We start from the raw sequence: 20,275 nt of genomic DNA on the forward strand, positions 1-20,275 counted from the left end.
CGCCTGCCAATGTAGGGCACAAGGGTTTGAGCCCTGGTTCAGGAATATCTCACATGCTGCACAGTGACTAAGCCCTTGCACCACAACTACTGAGCCTGTGCTCTAGAGCCTGCGAGCCACAACTACTGAGCCTACGTGCCACAACTACTGAAGCCCGTGCACCTAGAGCCCCTGCTCCGCCAACAAGAGAAGCCACCTCAATGAGAAGCCCGTGCACCACAATGAAGGATAGTCCCCGCTCACCACAACTGGAGAAAGCCCGTGTGCAGCAACGAAGACCTAACACAGCCAAAATAAATAAATTTATTTTTTAAAAAATAGGAAATAGATTCTGACTTGAGGGTGGTAGGTGGGCTGAAAGCAGACAATTTTTTTTTAAACCTTGATGGGCTAGGTAATGAATAGTGGTGATAAAAGTAGGAAGGTTTTATGGTGTGAATGCATGAAATGAGTGAAGTGAGAAATGAGGTTAGGGAAACCAGTTAGGAATCTATAGTGGCAGTCCAGGCCTGAAATATGAAAATAAGGTGTCAGCTGGGGTAGGCAATGGGATTATAAGGAAAAAAACCAATCTGAAGGACATTTCATAGAAGAAACCAGCGATCTGATAGTCTGTCAGGCAGGAAGAGGATAAAGAAGAAAGAATAGGGGCTTCCCTGGTGGCGCAGTGGTTGAGAATCTGCCTGCCAATGCAGGGGACACGGGTTCGTGCCCTGGTCTGGGAAGATCCCACATGCCGCGGAGCAGCTGGGACCATGAACCATGGCCGCTGAGCCTGCGCATCCGGAGCCTGTGCTCTGCAATGGGAGAGGCCACAACAGTGAGAGGCCCGCGTACCAGAAAAAAAAAAAAAAAAAGAAAGAAAGAATAACAAGTCACTGATAATGCCAAAGTGTTTGTCTGCCCTGTGAAGTTGGAAAATTACTCGTCATGGCAGGTATGGAGTAACTGGAAAGGAGAACCACTCTTCTAGAAGGGGAGACAAATTTGTTTCTTGGAGTTGAATTTGAAGGGCTAGAGGTATATCTGAAAAGAAATGTTCTTTAGGGTGGGGATTCCCATTTAGATAAAAAGTTATCTGTAAAAATAGAGGTAATAGGTAGGAGTGGGAACTCTCTGGATTTGACACCCTTGAGATTCCTGAAGGAGGGGTGGGTCATATCTTGGTTCTCCCTTTCCTGTTGGCAGTCTTGGCAGACTCTGGAGAGGAGTGTGGCATTGGTCTCAGTTGGAACCTGAGAGTAGAGCTTGAGTAGAGGTAAGATTGGGCAGTAATCATAATAAAACAACAGCCACAGCATTATTGTAAAATCAATCTGCCATTTACAAAGGCCATTATATACAGCAGCTTATTTAACACAATCCTGTATACGATGCTTTATTACTTTACTCCTTATTAGAACTGAAGTTCAGTTAGAGAATTAGGACTCAAACTAAGGTATTCAGGGCTCAAATTCCATTTCTCATTTCCCTACTCTCCATCTCTTTTTTTTGTTTGTTTGTTTGTTTTGTGTTTTTTGTGGTACGCGGGCCTCTCACTGCTGTGGCCTCTCCCGTTGCAGAGCGCAGGCTCCAGACGCGCAGGCTCAGCGGCCACGGCTCACGGGCCCAGCCGCTCCGCGGCACGTGGGATCCTCCCGGACCGGGGCACAAACCCGCGTCCCCTGCATCGGCAGGCGGACTCTCAACCACTGCGCCACCAGGGAAGCCCTCCATCTCTTAAAGATGAATTTTCCAAGGAGGGAAAGACTAGAGCAAAAGCTGTAGCCTGGAGCTAGCAGTACCCACAGTTAAGAGGTGGGAGGAAGAAGAGAGCCAGGGAAGACATCAAGTCACTCACTGTCACCACCCTGTCCCCTGTCCCTTGTAGGCCCTGACATTCCTCTAACCAGAGAATGTTGGATGTTCCATTGAATTCAAAAGGAAAAAAAAAAGTCCTAATCTTCATAAATAGCTTGAGGTATTTTAAGTAAGGTTGTCTAGTTTGGTTACAGCAGAGTTAGGGTGGTAACTTAGTGGTTTATTGAATTCTGGCTTCATTCTTTTGAGAGCAATACAATAAAAGCATATTGACTTAGACCCATGAAGGAAGGGCTGTCTGGATTAATTACATGAAAAAAAGATTTTTTTTGTGAAGTCATTAGGTTTGTTTACTTTTGGAATCACATAGTTAACTCACTTGTGTATGCATTAGCTTGTAGAGATCCTAAGAAGACCCGCTTTAATGGGTAGAAAACCAGAAGTCTCATAAGTCACTGCAGTTTTCCAACTGACAGTCATATTTATGGGATTAAATTATTTACCTAACCCATCCTGATGGCATAGACACAAAAAGCAGTTATTTCCTGTCAGAAGTTTGAATCAACAGGGTCCACTTTAAAGAGGTTCTTAGGCAATTGCCAGACTGTGTCCGCTAAGAATCTTGCAAGGCATCCTTGCAGCTGAGTGCTTGGAGCACAGTGGGCAGTAATAGTGTGTGGAAACTGTGAGTGAATGAATGAGTAAGTGAACGAGTGAAGGACTGAAGGAATCTTTCTCCCCAGGCATGTTGAACTGTGTGAAGCATTCTTTCCACAGCCTCACACTATAGCTTGACTGGGTGGTTTGGGGACAAGTCTTAGATTCTGTATTGGTGAGGGGAGGAAATGGGAGCACACCATGGAAAGTTTCTGCTCTGTGAGCTGGTGACTCCATAGAGAAGGGACATTTCCAAAACCAGTATGCTGGTGTCACTTGAGTCCCAGTCTCATGATCTTTCCTCCTAAAAAGGTCAGGCTGCTGAGAAAGTCTCTGGAGCAAGTAAGGAGGCCCATGGAGGTAGGAGATTTCCTGTTGGCAACCTGGATCTTACTCAAAGAAGGCAACTAACTTTGTAAGTCCTCTGTAGAGGCTTTCCGCTACCTTTGCTCCTCACTGCTTAGATTCTAAATCAGGAGCCTCTTAGGCTCATCCCTGGCTTTTGCTTACCCAGCCTGGCCCTGCCCTTTGGCTGTGTGCCGTTGGTGATTTTATTTTAGCCCTGCTGGAAATTACACCCTCTACAAGGGTAAAACAAATTGGGAGGTTCTGGTTCTGGCTCTAAAGGGACTGGGGCCTGTCACCTGGCCCTGCCCTGTGTTTCCTGGCCTGCTTTCCTGGCCACCTTTTTACCCTTACACAGTCCTCCAAGCCCGTATTTCTGCCTGGGTGAGGATTAAAGACTGGCTTCTTCAGCGGGACTGTCAGGGCAGGAATCAGTGCTTTGGAAGAAGCTTCTGACACCAATCTCCATGTTCTACTTTCGGAGAATTATTGATTTCATACAGATGATCTAACAGTTATATTGAGGGTGGTTGGGGGACGAGGACATGGAGATTCTTCATATCCACAAAGGGATTTACCACTGGGTTTCTTTGAGCACTGAACCTGCTTTTCAAAACCAAATTTGATTTTCATGCTTTAAATAATGTGCAGTTATTTGTATCAGAAAAAAATGTTTGAGATTTTCTAGGCAGACTTCCTTGTTTCAGAAATGAACACACTTCGGGAGGTCCAGGAATGGCAAAGCCGTGCCTGTGCCAGGGAGCTGAACACTCAGGTCGTGTCAAGGGGCTGAGGCAGAAGGGGCAGACGGTGTGAGAGGGTGTCTCATTCCCTCCTGGAGGAGCGTCTCTTGGGCTGTTTTTCAGGTGAGGCAGGGAAGATGCACTCCTTCCCCCAGAATTCCCTGCTCACATCCCCTCAGATTGGATAATTCCTGCCTCATTGACTTCTACCTTAGTCTTTTTAGACTGAACACCAAGTGACATGGTAATGCCTTAGTATTTGATATATTTTTTTTTTTGTGTGTGGTAGGCGGGCCTCTCACTGTTGTGGCCTCTCCCTTTGCGGAGCACAGGCTCCGGACGCGCAGGCTCAGCAGCCGTGGCTCACGGGCCCAGCCGCTCCGCGGCATGTGGGATCTTCCCGGACTGGGGCACGAACCCGTGTCCCCTGCATCGGCAGGCGGATTCTCAACCACTGCGCCACCAGGGAAGCCCAGTATTTGATATTTTTAAGGCACATTTAAATAAGTGAAAACCTGAATTACAGGATGTGAATGACTGAACGCAACTTTGTGAAATTCAATATGTAAAAAAAGCCTAATACTAAGTTAGCAAAATGTCAGTGGAGGATCTTCAGGGGGCTTGATTTAATTGGTTGAGTAGATCTATTATTAGAATTATCCAATCTATAATAATAATCATTCATGTATCAATTATTTATTAACTGCAGAGAGTTTAATGGTAATTTGATATAAACTGATAGGGTATGACAGGTATAAGACTAATGCTGTGGGAGCTCAGAGAGGAGAGACGATTTTTACCTTTGGATCTAGAGAATCAGAGTTTTGTGAAAACACGTTTCTTTGTCTTAACGTTTTAAACGATCTTGCTTATACCCTAGTCAGATGTAGTGTTGATACAAAGGAAAATCTATTCTCCTCATTTATATTATTAAAGTTCTGAATTAATTGCAACACAGTGTATTTCTTTTCACCGTGTTTCTTTGCTAATCTCTAGAGCAGTTTTCCGAAGAGCAGACCTTTGGTAAATAAGAGCAGTCCACTCTCTTTTATTAGATAGTATCTCTGCAGCTAGCAGATGGAGGCAAGGTTGTGGACCCCGTCAGGGAGGCCACTGTTTCAAGAAGCTTGTCTGTGAAGAGAGGAGAGTTGGTGAAGGGGGGACATAGGATCTAGGGAGAGTTATTTGTTTTTTGAGACCCAAGCATGACCTTGTGCTGTGGGGAAAGAGCTAGAAGAGAGGGAGAAGTTGAAGACAGAAAGGAGAAATAAAAATTGTTGAGCAAGGCTCCAGGGGAGAAGGGTCTACTGTATCTTACGAGTCGGTAGAGAGATTAAACTTGAACTGAACAGAGGACAAAGCCATCGCTGATTTTAACTGCATCACCACCACATCACCATTTATTGCTTTCCCACCTTTTGCTAGTACTCTCTGGAGCACTTTTGACTCTCATTTGATAGGGTGAGGGATGTGATGGGGCAGAGGGAGTTGGTATTTTGAGGAGACAGTTTCTTTCTGTTGGGCTTTGTTTTCTCTGGGCAGAAGAAACTGAAGTCGTCTGCCAGGAGCGGGTGCGATAGTGGGGACAGTGGCATGGTTTTTAAAATCTGTTGTGCCAATGGCTGTAATCTGGAGACACGGAGGAGGATAGCTGAGCCGTGCTAAAGACCCAGCTAATATTGGAGACAGTGACTTTCTAGAGGAAGTAGCCCTCATGATGAATGATTGCTTTAGCAGTGCTCAGCAACTTGGGGGTTAAAGCAGAGGACATTCGTATTTAAACAGGAGCTGTGGTTTGTGGGGCAAATGGAAGACTTGGAGTAAGGGGAGTCTCGGATATTGGTAGTAGAGTGGTTGTCTACTTGACTAGAGAAAGAAGTGAATCTAGGAGAGGACTGATAGGCAGCAAAACGATGAGGGGTGTGGGCATCGAGAGGCTGGAAATGTCAATGAAGTTGAAGAAGAAACTGTAGAAAACAAGGAGAGGTAGAAATATAGGAGGATATAGGAGACCATGAGCAGGCAAAAGGTGTGACTTGGAGTGGAAAGGCAGACTCTGATCAAGGGGCCAAGTCCTTGATGACCAGGAGGTCAATAGCTTACAGAAATGGGGAGGAGCATTGTTGTTTGGTATAGGCCTCAGCAAAGGAAGGATTTTTTTTTTTAAGGTCATAGGAATAATGGCGTTAAAGCAGCATTGAGACAGACCATCTGTTTCTCCTTTGGGTACCACTGGATACTGAAGGATGATTTTATGGCAGAACGTTCATTGTTCAGAAACCAAGTTTCTTAAGGACTGTCAGGTTTCAGCCAGGGGAAAGGAGGCCAGAACCATCTTTTAGGCCTGTCTTCTGCACAGCTGGCCTAAATACTATGGAGTTTCAGTAGTGGGGCGGCAGGTAGTTCTGGCCAAGTGGGATGGCTTCCACAAAGTATTGGGCCTGTAGGCACGTTTGCAGCAACAGGGACTAAGTACTCTTGCAGGCAAAACCCCATTTGGCCACTAGGGTTTTTTGTACTGTTCAGGATCAGATTGGGGCCAGTGCTAATCATCTGTGAGAGGCTGAAGGGAAACTTTAAAGGTTTCTTGCTTGAAACTTAGGAGTCATTTGACTCTTGAGCCTTTTATTCCTGTGGGGTCTGGAATGTATTTTTCCCTCCACAGTGACAGCAAATAATGCTCTAAAGCCTACATTTGAAAGGGTCTGGAAATACTCAGATTATTGTTTATAAAGATGTTTATGGATATTCAGTGGCTCAGGATTTCTTTGACATTGTTAGTACATGACTCCAAACATATAAGAAAGAAGCCTCCAAATAGATGAAAACGAGCAAGCAAGTAAAATCTTCACAATTCTTTTGCTCCTTCTTAACTTGATTAATTTACACCACCACCTTGGCTGTAAAACCAGACGTGAACAGCTCAGAAAATGATTGCCTAACCAGCCATTTCACCACAGGAACCTACTAAGCACAGCTATGTGGCCCCCAGCAGAAGAGGCTGTGTGGCTCAGAGCTTGGAATACATTGCTCCCATGGCAGTACTTTCTAAATTGTTTGTAACTGGTTTTGTCACATAAAAATGAGAAACTGGGCTTCCCTGGTGGCGCAGTGGTTGAGAATCCGCCTGCCGATGCAGGGGACACGGGTTCGTGCCCTGGTCCAGGAAGATCCCACATGCCGCAGAGCGGCTGGGCCCGTGAGCCATGGTCGCTGAGCCTGCATGTCTGAAGCCTGTGCTCCGCAATGGGAGAGGCCACAACAGTGAGAGACCCGCGTACCACAAAAAAAAAAAAAAAAAGAGAAACTTCTGTATGGCAAAGTCATCATAAACAAAGTTAGAAGACAACCAACAGGCTGGGAGAAAAGTTTTGCAATGTATGTGATAAACAATGGATTAAGGGACTTCCCTGGTAGTACAGTGGTTAAGAATCTGCCTGCCAATGCAGGGGATGCGGGTTTGAGCCCTGGTCCGGGAGGATCCCACATGCTGTGGAGCGTCTAAGCCCGTGCGCCACAACTACTGAAGCCCGTGCACTCTAGGGCCCACGTGCCACAACTACTGAAGTCTGCACGCCACGACTACTGAGCCTGTGTGCTGCAACTACTGAAGCCCATGCAGCTAGAGCCCATGCTCCGCAACAAGAGAAGCCACTGCAATGAGAAGCCCACGCGCCGCAACGAAGAGTAGCCCCCACTCGCCATAACTAGAGAAAGCCCGTGCACAGCAACAAAGACCCAATGTAGCCTAAAATAAAAAAACCCAATGGATTAGTATCTATAATCTATAAAAGGTTTCTAAAAATCAATCAGGAAAAGACAACAAATCCTATAGAAAATGGGCAAAAAATACAAGTAGGCAAGTCACAGCAGGGCAAACTACAGTTTTGTCTAAAGAAGTGCTTATCCTTGAACACAGAGTTCTCCGGACAAGAATGTTTATTGCATTGGTAAATATCCATGAGTAGGGACTGTGAAATGCTATGTGGCCATGAAAACATTGAAGTAGGTTCTATATCAGTGAAAAGAGCAAGTATACCCTACAGGACTGCTATAAAGAGCCTAGTGAGACTAGGCGTCCTGAGTTTTCTGGGGACAATTCCAGCTTTATTTTCAGTCAGTACATTTTGTTAAATATGCCACAAAATGTAACCTTTTTATGCTTTCATAAGGCCTAATGTAAATAAATTCACATCCACCCCTGACCCCAAAAAAGAAGCAAGTACAGAGCAATATGAATAGAATGTTCCTATTAATTTCTTTCTTTCTTTCTTTCTTTTTTCTTTTTTTTTTTTTAGGTAAGAAGTGGATTTATTTAGAGAGAAACACACTCCACAGACAGAGTGTGGGTCATCTCAGAAGGTGAGAAAGGCACCAGGGTATGGGGTTGTCAGTATAAAATAGGTATAGAGTAGGTAATTTCATAAGCTAATGAGTGGGAGGAGTATTCCAGTTATTTTAGTAAAGGGTGGGGATTTCCAGGAATTGGGCCACCACCCACTTTTTGATGCTTATGGTTAGTCTTGGAACTGTCATGGCACCTGTGGGTGTGTCTTTTAGCTTGCTGATGTGAGCATATACTGAGGCTCAAGGTCTAGTGGAAGTTGACTTGTCTGCCATCTTGGACCCATTTGGTTTTAATCAGTTTAAGTCATGTCCTCGGGCTATGTCATTCTTTCAAAGGTTGTGCCCTGCCTCCTTCTGTTTCATTCTCCCCCTCAGAGATTTTATTCCCATATTCTTATGGGAATCAGAAGGGCGATGGTCTGTCTTATGTAACTGCTTCATGTCTGAGTAGGGGCATCAACCCTGCCTCTCAGGGAGTAAAAATCTCTGGATGCCTGATCTAGGGGCCCCAGGGGCAGGACAGCTCCTTGTTTTAAGTCAGTATGGGCTGGAATCCTCGCATAGCCATCCTCTTGATGTGGAACGGTTGTAATTGTTTCCATAGCTTTTCTATAAATCTCCTTGATGATGAAGCACTTTTTGTAACAGCATCATAGTACAAAAATATGATTTTAGATGCTATCTCTTCCAAGGTAATCTCCCAACCAGGTGTTAGTGCCCAAAAAGTCACAAAGAAACAGCATAGAAGGCGTCCCCAGTGGTGTTGATGATGCGTGGGAGTTGGTTTAGCTGGTCTCAGGACTTAATGAAGCTCAGGTTCTTGATATCTCATCGCAGAAAGAATTCAGTGAGAGACAAAGTGATACGTGAGAAGTGGATTTATTTAGAGAGAAACACACTTCACAGACAGAATGGGTCATCTCAGAAGGCAAGAGCGGCCTTGGGAGAAACACACTCCACAGAAAGAGTGTGGGCCATCTCAGAAGGTGAGAAAGGGCCCTATTAATTGTATTTTAAATATTCTTATTTATTTGATTTGGAGTGTATACATCCTGTTTTAAATTTTATTAGAGGGTTCCTTTAGGTTAAACAATATTTAAGGCTATATTATTATAATTATGACATTAACAAATGAAACATCAAGTTTTGTCTTCTCTTCATGTAAGATAGAAGATTTATTTCCCATCCTCACCTCTTCCTCTCTTTGTTTAATCTAGTGTTATAAATTTTAACCTCTGTGAAGAATTTAGGGACCTCTCACTACCCCTCCTTTCCTGGAACGAAAAGGATTCCTGAGGAAGGCTACTGGGCCATGGTGCCTACAGTTGCAGTTTCTGGTGTGATGAACAAAGGAATTCAAAGCTCAGAATTCTTGCCTAGGATTTGTTCCTTTTTGGTACTCACAGCCTTGCAGAGCCTCTCAGCCTCCTGCCTCAGATGCTGTGGAAGGGACAGGGGCCTCCTTAGGGAGGCCTTTCTTGCTTCTTCCTCTTAGAAAGGGAAGGTAATTACCTGAGTGGCCTAGGAAGGCAAGGCTTATTACAGCTGCCCTAGGTCTTGGGAGGAAACCTGCTCCTTGCATTTGTCCTTACCTCTCCTTTGGAGAAGCCTCTCAGCTGGTTTTAGGCACCCACCAACCGAGGTGAAAGGAATCCTTGAAACTGACACCTTAGTTTTGCCTAGTTCCCTGGCGTTTGAAGCTCCAGAACTCCATCCTGGAAACAGTAGGAATTGTATCGCAGGGTGGCACAAGGACTTACATATAACCTCTTTGTCCTTCTTTGGGACAGAAGCACTGTGTTCCTTAATCACATTCTCAGTGTCAGCAGACCCCAATATGGGTGTATGGGAATTGGTTTAGACTTATAATGTAGGCTTTTCTCTGAGCTGGAGAGTTCACATAGAGTGATGTAATAGAAACTTATTTAACACCAAAACTGACTGCAGCCAGTTCTGTTCTAAACAGGGTAGTACAATTCATATTCTTAGGGGAAAAAATCATTCCACCACAGAATGGTAGTGGTGAGAGAGTGAAAGTTCAAAACTTAAACTTCTTTATGTTCCATAGTGCTGGTCAGAGTGGAACCTAGAGTAGGTGGTTCATAGTGGGCTGACTGTAGCTATGGGTTGTTGGATATCAGAGGTAGGGGGATGGAGAGCTAAGTTGCTCTGAATAATATGAGGGAAATTTAGTTTCCTGAGGGAAGGGGAGACCCGTCCCAAATGAGAGAAGTGTCTGGAGAGGGTGAAGGAGCCAAGCAACATGGTAATATAAAACCGATCTGTCTTTTCATAACTTTAGGAAAGGCTGATGAACACATAGTGTTTTGATGGAGTTTGTATATGTGTATATTTTTCTTTTTGGTAAAGCATGGAGAAAGGGAACCAAGTCCCACATCTGGGACAACTCAGAGCAGAGAGAAGAGACCAGTTTCAGGAGGTGAGATGTGAGTGAGATCAAAAGTCCAGCAGGAGCTGGAGCCAGAGCCAGAAGGGACTGCTAAGAGTATTAGCTGCTGGGAATTTGCAGAAATTGCAAGAGGCTATTGGATACGGGGATCCAGGCACTTCTGTAACATGCCCAAGGGGAGGGTGGTTGCAGCTAACATATGATTGCTATAGTGCTGTGTAACTCACAGACTGTTTAACAGTGATCCACCCCCACCCCAAGGTCTTTCTGATTGAGGTCTGTTTGTTGGCTGCTCCAGGAACTGTCCTGATACTCCGCTTTCTGCCCAAAGGCAACCATTTTTCAGTTTAGACTCCAAAAGGGAAACAAAACTTGCCAATAAAGGACTTGTCGTTCTCTTCCTTTCCTGTAATTTACACAGACCCTGAGGACGCTTGTCACAGCCAGAGAGCTGTGGCCTCCCCAGCCACACCAGCCCTGTGTAGGGAGTGAAGGGAGGTAGGAAAAGTTTTCCACGAGGTATTGGGACTTGAAGACTGCTCTGAGCAAGTACCTAAACAAATATTAAGGCTCCAGTGAGGGCCCTAAAGATGCCAAGGTCTCCATGTAGCTGGATTGGGAACAGGGCAAATCCACCCAGTGCCACACTAAATAAGCACTCTTGCTCATTCCTAAAGGAGGAAGACTCAGTTGATGGAAGAACCTATTGTTTAGTCTTAACATCCACTGTAATTCCAAACTTTGAGGACAATAGAGTTGAGTGGGCTTTGACTGCCCAGCATCATTCTCCTGTCTTAGATAAGAGCAACTTGATTTACTCTGAGCGACCACCTCCTTCCTACTCTCAGATCAGGTTCTGGTGTAGTAAAGTCCATCCTTTGGTTCTAGATGGAGGACACATGACTGTGCCAGTCAGAGAATGGCAGTTAGCATGGGCATGTTCTGAAATTCAGGCCAGTCAGGACTCTGGACTTTCCCTGGAACTGTTAAGAAGAGAATTCTCATTTCTTTTCCAACTGAATTGCCAAACCTGTAGAATGTACATAATCCTGAGGCTGCTGGTGACCATCTTGCTGCCCCAGGGGGAGTTCTGAAGCCAACACAGAAGATGGAAGCTGAACTGCAAGATCGAGAGAGAGATGGAGACTAAGTGACATCTTTTGAGCACCAGGATCTAACCATACCTTAAGCTAGTCTAACTCTGGATATCTCTTTTACATGGGTCAGATTTTCCCTTTTTTTTTTCCTTTTGAGAGTGTGATTTGGATTTTTGTCATCTGCAGCCAGTTGAGTGCTAATTCAGGTCATCATGAATTATATATAGTTCTCACTGTAAAGTGTGGTTTGGCTTTTCTTAACAGACAGTTTTGTCCTAAAGTGCTAAATTGTAAGTTTGCTCTATGAAGCAAATGAGACCATAAAGAACCTAGTATCATCCTCTCTACATAGAAAAAAAGTAATTTTTTAAAGTAAATACTAACTACAGGAAGTAAGGAGGGAGGGAGGAAGGGGAACGGGAAGGAAGATAGGGTGCTGAATTTAAAGAACCCTGAAGTCTGTAGGTATCTAGGAACCCTCAGACCCTATCAGATCTTCCTGTTCTAAATGGCCCTAGCGCCCTATTCTTTTCCCTAACCCTTCATCATAGTTAGTAATGATATGTTTATGTAATATTTTGATTAATGTCTGTCTTCCTCACTGACCTGGCAGTTCCACTAGGGCAGTGATTTTACTCAATGTTATATCCCCAGCAACTAGTTCAGCATGTGGCATTCAGCAAACATTTATTGAATGAATTGTCACATATAGTTACCCAGATTGGACTGATCCTCCTTGATTATTGGGGTTAAGATTGTGGCAGATGGGCTTCCCTGGTGGCGCAGTGTTTGGGAGTCTGCCTGCCGATGCAGCGGACGCGGGTTTGTGCCCTGGTCCGGGAAGATCCCACATGCCGCGGAGCGGCTGGGCCCGTGAGCCATGGCCGCTGAGCCTGTGCGTCCGGGGCCTGTGCTCAGCAACGGGAGAGGCCACAGCAGTGAGAGGCCCACATACCACAAAAAAAAAAAAAAAGGATTGTGGCAGAATTGGCAAAATCATGGAAAGCTGTCCCTGTCCCCTTTGTATCTCCTATACTACCCACACCCCCAACACATATACAGAGAATTTTTGTCTTAATGAGATAGTTAAATCAAACCTCTAGTGCTATATTGTTATAAAGTCATTTTATTGAGGAATTAAATAGTGTGGTGGTTGACTTAATATGTGGAAAGCCTTGCAGAGGAGTAGGTCAGATCTGTGTGATTAACAAGCAGTCTTCCTTGCTCCTTTGTCTTTATAAAATGATCTGTTTAACTGAGATAGTCCACCCTCACTCAGGCTTGCCCAGAAATGTGTCGGAGGCTGTAGGAAGGCCCAGGAAGTCGATGAGGGAGAGGTTGGGGATGCTGGAGACTTGACTCTCTAGCAAGAAACAGACGCAGTAAAAAGTGGCCCCTGGGAGGAGAGGGGGCGGATACCCTGAAGCTCACTCCTTCCTCCCTCCTGCTCTGGGCTGGGCCCAGCAGGAGCTCCAGTTCACCATCCCACCCCCCGACTGGCCACACAAAGCATCCTCCTCCCAGATGAAGCTGTGGTTCATCCCTTCCCCCAGCCTGCTTTCCCTGAGATGGGGAGAGTGTTTCCCAAGGCCCACGTGACTTCCACTGGCAAGTGACGACTAACGACTACAGACGGTTTACCAGTCAGTAAAACTGCCAAAGGCTTTTGTGCTGTAATAATCCTTTTCCTGTTTAAAACTCTGGGGATTTTCTACTGTTGCCAATAGTTTTTCAAGTCAGCAATTACAGCGTAGATTATGTAATGACTAGGTATTAAAAATAGAAAAGACCAGAGTTTGCATCTATTTTAACCAAATCAAGAGCAAAGGGAGGGGAAAGGAGGAGAGGGAGAGACCAGAGGAGGAGGGAAAAAGAAATTACATGACAAGAAGCAGTGAGATCTCATCATGTGACTGGACAATCAGCCCACAATTTATTCTGCCCTTTTCCTGCCTTTCTTGGCCCCAGCTCCTGCACTTACATCCAAGGCCTCCACAAGGGAGGGGACCCTGCCGAGAATTCTGAGGACTCAAGACCCTCTTGGATATTCCTCAGCTCAGCCTTGGGGTGTTTGCCTGCCTCTGACAAGCAGAGTGACTAAGAAGGGAAGGAATTAAATTTGGTATTCTCCCCCAACCCCCCAAGTCCAGGACTCTTGTGTCTTGGTTTCTAAGGTCTTAGCGCTCTGATTGTTTCTCTTGTTTCAGTGTTACCGTCAAGGGGTGGTTTACGGGGGAGTCTTTAGCATCCCAGATCTCTATCAATCCCTTGCCAAAGCCACCCCAAATAAATATTCAGTGTAATTAAAAACCCTGTATTCACTATGAAAAATGGCTTTAGATACTCTCAACCCTCCCACTTCCCCACCCCCACTCCTCTTCCCACTGGATTGCTACCTCTAAGCCATTCATCTAGGAATTCAAGGCCTACCACTGGTTTGTTCTTTTGTGACTTCTCACTAATCCCCCACCCCTACCCTGAATCAAGAGGTCTTTTTGTTTTCCTAGAAACCTACTGAGTTACTTTAAGGACCTCTAATGGTGAAATTTTAGGTGCCAGGTGTGTCTGGAGCAGGGAGGATATTTTTGGTTTTTTTCAATTTTATTTATTTATTTATTTATTTATTTATTTGGCTGCGTTGGGTCTTCGTTGCTGTGCGTGAGCTTTCTCTAGTTGCGGCGAGCTGGGGCTACTCTTCATTGCGGTGTGCAGGCTTCTCACTGCGGTGGCTTCTCTTGTTGCAGAGCACGGGCTCTAGGTGCATGGGCTTCAGCAGTTGCGGCACATGAGCTCAGTAGTTGTGACGCACGGGCTTAGTTGCTCCACGGCATGCGGGATCATCCCAGACCAGTGCTTGAACCCGTATCCCCTGCATTGGCAGGTGGATTCTTAACCACTGCTCCATCAGGGAAGCCCAGGGAGGATATTTTTGGAAGGAGGATTTCTAAGGGACTGACAGATCACTTCAAAATACACCAGGCTTTCTACTGTGTTACCACCTATACAGAGGAACCCCCAGAGGGAGGTTTTGAGTTAATCACTAACAGCCTTTGAGCCTACATAGAGCCCGTGCTGAAAGTACCCTACATCGTAGGTCTCAGGTGGCAGGGAGTGATGGGCACTTTGAAGAAGCAGCTCACTGTTTCCAAAGATTGAACCCAGATAGTTTTGGTGGGGTTAGGGAGAGAGATCTGAAAGTCTAGATCATCAGTAGAATTAGTTGCAGGCAATATTAGAAAGCTAGTTTCTCATCATTACTTCCATCCACTCTTGTACCTATTCCAATCACACTTCATTCTCACAGTCTTCATCTGTACTGGGGGTGGAAAAGAGTGCCAACAGCTCAGAATAATTCTGGTCCCGGCTCCATCCAACACCACCCAGCACTGCCCAAGCTAGTGGAAGTGCAGTGAAAGGAAGAGAGGTCTAATTTAGGAATTTAGGCATTATTTCACTAGATAGGAGGGAGAATCTGGGTACCTTCCTTAGGGCTTTTCAAATCATAATACCAACCTGGACTGGGAAATGCCTATGGGGTGGCACCTCTCTTGTAGGTTTTTAGTTCTCTGATACTGGATTCCTATCTACATTCTCAGCAGAGGCTGACTTTGGTAAGGACTGTCTAACATCTGATATGGTCCAGATTTTAATTCTTCCAACCCACTATGTTCATTAATGCACTTGAACATGTCTGATCAAGTTCCTGGCCTCAGGTGTGGTCAGTGTCATTGCAGCATCAGTTGTCTGTTATCTGGACAGGCCGTCCACTCCAGGTAGTCAGTAGAAGTTGGAGGTCACAGTGAGTATCTGCCTTCCCACATCCCGTCCCACTCCTGAGGCTTTAGCAAGGCAAGGAGTCCACCGCAGTACCTGCCTTAGGGGCTGCCAGGGCCTAGAGTCAATCCAGGGCTAAATCATTAGCAAGGTCCACAAAGGAACCCTTTCTACCTAAACTCAGCTCCCTCTCTGCTGTGGCCTCCTTCCCATTCCCATCCCCATGGATAAGACCATACGGAGACATCATAACTTGACCACAGCAATGTTGGGTACACTGGTCATCCCCATCCTTTTCCTGAAAGAGATCACCCTTTCTGTCATTAAGATATTTAAGGGGTTTTCACCACTCAGCACACACACACACACACACACACACACACACACACACGTGTGCACATGTAGAGGTGGTGCTTCTAGTGTTTGTTGCTTGAGATAATACTAGTAGTCACGAGCTGGTGTGGACAGGGTAACATTTAAATAGATTTAATTTTTACTCATCCAACTGCATTGACAAATATGAGACGCAGTAGTGCTTATGTATATGGGGTATTCATTTGGGCCACAGACAGTGCAAGGTGTAAACAGGTAGAACTCTTGTGTTAACTCCACTACCAGGGGACAGAGCTAGACAACTATCTCCCTTTACCGCACACACTACCACATCCCTCAGACCCCTTCTCTGTCCCGTTCTGACATCAGATTCAGAAATGAGTTTGGGGGACTTCCCTGGCAGTCCAGTGATTAAGACTCCAAGCTTCCAATGCAGGGGGAGCAGGTTCAATCCCTGGTCAGGGAACTAAGATCCCACATGCTGTGTGGCACAGCCAAAAAAATATTTAAAAAACAAAACAAAACAAAAACCAAAAAACGAAAAGAAATGAGTTTGGGAAATGAGCCAAGACAGGCTGAGGGTTAGGCCTCAGGACTCCACCTATTTGCTACAACTCCTCTGGCTGGAAGTACCAAGAAGTAGTACCTGATATGACTCCAGCCACACATGGAGCTACTCTTTGTCACCTTACAGAAGATGGGAAAGGGGTGGCAGAGAGAGGGAAGAAGAGGAGGAGGCAGGAGAGAGGGAGAAGAAGTAAGGAGAGGAGGAAAGGAGAAAGGAATGAGGGGACTGTAGGCTGAGCCTTGGGGCTGGGCAGAGCCAGATTGACAGGGACATCTCTGTTTCCACCTGGGACTGACAGGCCAAGCAGACTCTCATGTTTGAGGTGCTGAGTCTTGGGGAGGTTAGCAGGGGATGTCTTGGCAGCCTGGTTCAGCCTTAATCACTGGACTGCCAGGGGAGTCTCCCAAACTCATTTCTGAATCTAATGTCAGAACGGGACAGAGGGGTAATCTGACTCCAGTGTTGCTAAACAAGGAGCAGTGCCAGCCTGTCCTTTGTACTGTAGTACCTTCTTTCCTTCCAAACAGACAGGCCTAGGCTCCAAAATCCCATCTATTTTGTCACAAAAGGCAGATGAGGAACAACTCACTAGTACTTCCTGCCCTGAAGGGTTTGCATTTTAAAAGGATACCTTCAGAATATTACTGCTATTATTCTTACTATACATATTACTGGAACTTACTTCTCCTCCAGTCAGTTTTGGTAATTTAAAATTTTTTCTCAAAAATTTTTTTTAAAAGTCAAAGTTTAAAACTATTAGCATAAAATTTTCAGTCTTCTCTTGTTTTCATATCTCCACTGTATTTGATCTTCCCTTCTTCATTCCCAGTCTCATTTATTTAATGCTTTATGCCATTTTGTTTTTGGCTGCACCGTGCGGCAGGTGGGATCTTCGTTCCCCAGCCAGGGATCAAACCCACGCCCCCTGAAGTGGAAGCGTGGAGTCCTAACCACTGGACTGGCAGGGAAGCCCCTCATGCCTTTTAGTTTTGTTAGAGGTCTATTTTCTTTTTCTAATAACCAGCTTTTATGTTATCATCTCTATTGATTTTTTGTCTTCTATTTCATTGTTTTACTTTTTAATCAGTTTTAAACTAGTTTTGTAATTGAAAAGTAATACAAAGGGTCATTTTCTCTTATAAAAAGACCAGCTACCCAAAAGAATGGACAAAGGATTAAAAAAATAATTTTATGTGGCTTATAAATATAAGATCTTACTTACAAGTAAAATAATGCATCTTTAATGGTGGACCTCTGGGCTTGAGTGGGGAAGAGAGGCATCTTAGAGTGAATGCCCCGTGGAAGGAAACCTGGGTTGCAACGCTGAGGCTGCAGCTCCCAGCCTGTGTTTTATTTACTGGTATTAGTCAAGGTACAAACCTCTGTTTCCTCCCCCTGTAAATCGTGACTAAGAAAATGGCCCCAGCTGTCTTACTTCATTGGTTGTATCAAATCAGGTACTGAATGTGAAGCAGATAAGACACCTGAATTCCCACTCAGCCCTCTGCCCCCAGTCTTTTCTTCTCCCTCAGGTGGCAGTAGGGAGGGGTTGTGGATGAACTCAGCCTAGCCTGGCAGGGCTACGTACCAGGCCGTGGCCCTCAAAGGAATATTATTTTGAAGGGAAGGAAAGGATCTTATTCTCTATTTAGCTCACTGTGCCTGCTCTCTTATCTCTTCTTCTGCTCTCTTTTCTCTTCTTCAGCTAAGTTTTGTTTTTCATTTTATTTTTAGGTTTTATAATTCTTATTCTGTGGAGAAGTGAATGGGAGGGGTAGGTGTGCTGGAAACAAGCCCCAAGAACTGGGAGTCAGGAATGGGTGGTCTGTATCAGCAGTTCTCAAGTGTTTTGGTTTTGGGACCCTTTTATGCTCTTAAAAATTATTGAGGACTTCAGAAACTTTTATTTATGTGGATTGTAGCTATAGATATTTACCATAGTATAAATATGGAAAAAAGTATTAGAAACTGAGGCTTTAAAATTAGTTGTTAACTATTTTAAAATAATAGTAATAAATGTTTTACATACTTTTTATAAAAAATATATTTTCTAAAAGAAAAAAATGAGAACAGTTGTATTGTTTTATAGTTTTGCAACTCTCTTTTATGACTGGCTTAATAGAAGACAGTTGGAGCCTCATACCTGCTTCTTTTTTTTTTTTAATTTTTAAAAATTTTTGGCATGTTGGCTCTTTGTTGCTGCGTGTGGGCTTTCTCTAGTTGCAGCGAACAGGGGCTACTCTTTGTTGCAGTGCGCGGGCTTCTCATTGCAGTGGCTTCTCTTGTTGAGGAGCACAGGCTCTAGGTGTGTGGGCTTCAGTAGTTGTGGTGTGCAGGCTCAGTAGTCATGGCACACGGGCTTAGTTGCTCCGTGACATGTGGGATTGTCCCAGACCAGGGCTTGAACCCGTGTCCCCTGCATTGCAGGAAGATTCTTTTTTTAAAAAAATAAATTTATTTACTTATTTATTTTTGGCTGCATTGAGTCTTTGTTGCTGTACTCGGGCATTCTCTAGGTGTGGCAAACGGGGGCTGCTCTTTGTTGCGGTGCATGGGCTTCTCATTGCAGTGGCTTCTCTTGTTGCAGAGCATGGGCTCTAGGTGTGCAAGCTTCACTAGTTGTGGCACACGGACTCAGTAGTTGTAGCTCGTGGGCTCTAGAGCACAGGCTCAGTAGTTGTGGCACACGGGCTTAGTTGCTCCACGGCATGTGGAATCTTCCCGGACCAGGGCTCAATCCTGTGTCCCCTACATTGGCAGGTGGATTCTTAATCACTGTGCCACCAGGGAAGTTCCTCATACCTGCTTCTGTATTCAGTCTGTTGTGATATCTTGCTTTGGTTGGAGTAGATAAATAAAATTCGGCTTCATACAGATTTGTAGTTGGAAAAAGTAGGAGTATTTTATTTAAAAATTTATTTTATCTTATTAATTATTTGGTTGCACCAGGTCTTAGTTGCGACAGGCGGGCTCCTTAGTTGCAGCACATGGGCTCCTTAGTTGCGGCTCCAGGGCTCCTTAGTTCTGGCTCCAGGGCTTCTTTAGTTGTGCCTCACCAGCTCAGTAGGAGTACTTTAATAGCCTTTTCAGATAATTGTGGATATTTTCTTTGATATGTCACCAAAACTGGACAGATGGCAGTTTCTGAAAGGTTAGTTGCAATGTGAGATCTGAAACCATATCAATGAATTTCTCATACTCAGCTGTGTTAAATTCCATTGGTTTGTCTTGCACTTTGAATTGGTCTTTTATTCATGACTGACTTTGTAACATCATGCACTGGTCATTGGAAAATAATGGCTCACTGATTTATGCAGATCTTCCAAATGTAGACACAGTTCAGTTCATAATACCACATTTGTTAATATTATCACTGATTTCATCACCAAGTCTAGGTATTGGGAAGCTGTCAGGCTCATCCTGATTTTCACTTGACAGCTCAAATTTTATCATTTTTATCAAAAAATACTATCAGTTTTTCTTGATTTGACAAGTTCACTTCATTCATTTTCAAGAACATGTCTGCTAAGTACCCAAGTCTGAATTATCATAGTTTGTCAATTGTTCTTTCTAATAAAGATGGTGTTCCACAAAAAAAAGCAGGTAGTTTAGCTCTCAATGCAAACAATAATGTAAATGCATCCAGTACTTCAGTATGCAGCAGAAGTGCTTTGTGCAAGGCTAATAACAAGATATGCACTCAAGGGTCATGTTTTAATAAAATTAATGATTATTGCTCCATTATAGACATTCTTATGTGAAGTTGACCTTTTTGTTAAAATATAAATGCTTGGGGGTGAAGAATATGACTTCGTTGATTTGCGTTAAGGCCCCAGCAGTTTTATCTACTGTTGCTTTTGTATTAGTGCAAATGTTAACAAAGTGAATACTACAGAAAGTCTTGGTATTATTGTAAAAATAGTCTTTACTTCTCTGACCACCCTGGAAGGGTCTTTGGGAACCCCCAGGAGTCCAGAGATCATAATTGATCTATGTGATCATGGGCAATGATAGCTGTGGGCTTGAACACCTCAGTCAGCCTACCTGTGCCTCAGTTTTCTCAACTGTAAGGAGGGGCCTGAGTGGGTTCTCAGTTTCTCCACACTGTTGGACCCTGTTCACTAGTTCTTGAAGCCTCTTCTCCCCCAGCAACTGTGCTACTGCTCTCTTTTCTCTCTTCCTTTCTCATGTCTCCTTTTCT

At 44.5% G+C, this 20,275-nt stretch overlaps 1 long non-coding RNA gene across 11 annotated transcripts in view; it reads left to right on the forward strand.

The window, feature by feature from the left end:
- LOC136792144 (uncharacterized) overlaps positions 1–20,275 on the forward strand; it is a 114,038-nt gene that overhangs the window by 47,463 nt on the left and 46,300 nt on the right. For 10 of the 11 annotated variants that reach the window (XR_010835500.1, XR_010835494.1, XR_010835498.1 and 7 more), the window contains one exon: positions 7,844–7,907. This is a non-coding gene — a long non-coding RNA (uncharacterized lncRNA). Of the gene's footprint in view, positions 1–7,843; positions 7,908–11,338; positions 11,593–20,275 lie in introns of those variants that run through there. The other variant, XR_010835496.1, reaches the window with a different exon arrangement.

Source organism: Kogia breviceps, chromosome 11 (assembly GCF_026419965.1).
Source record: "Kogia breviceps isolate mKogBre1 chromosome 11, mKogBre1 haplotype 1, whole genome shotgun sequence".
Classification (NCBI taxonomy): Eukaryota; Metazoa; Chordata; class Mammalia; order Artiodactyla; family Physeteridae; genus Kogia; species Kogia breviceps.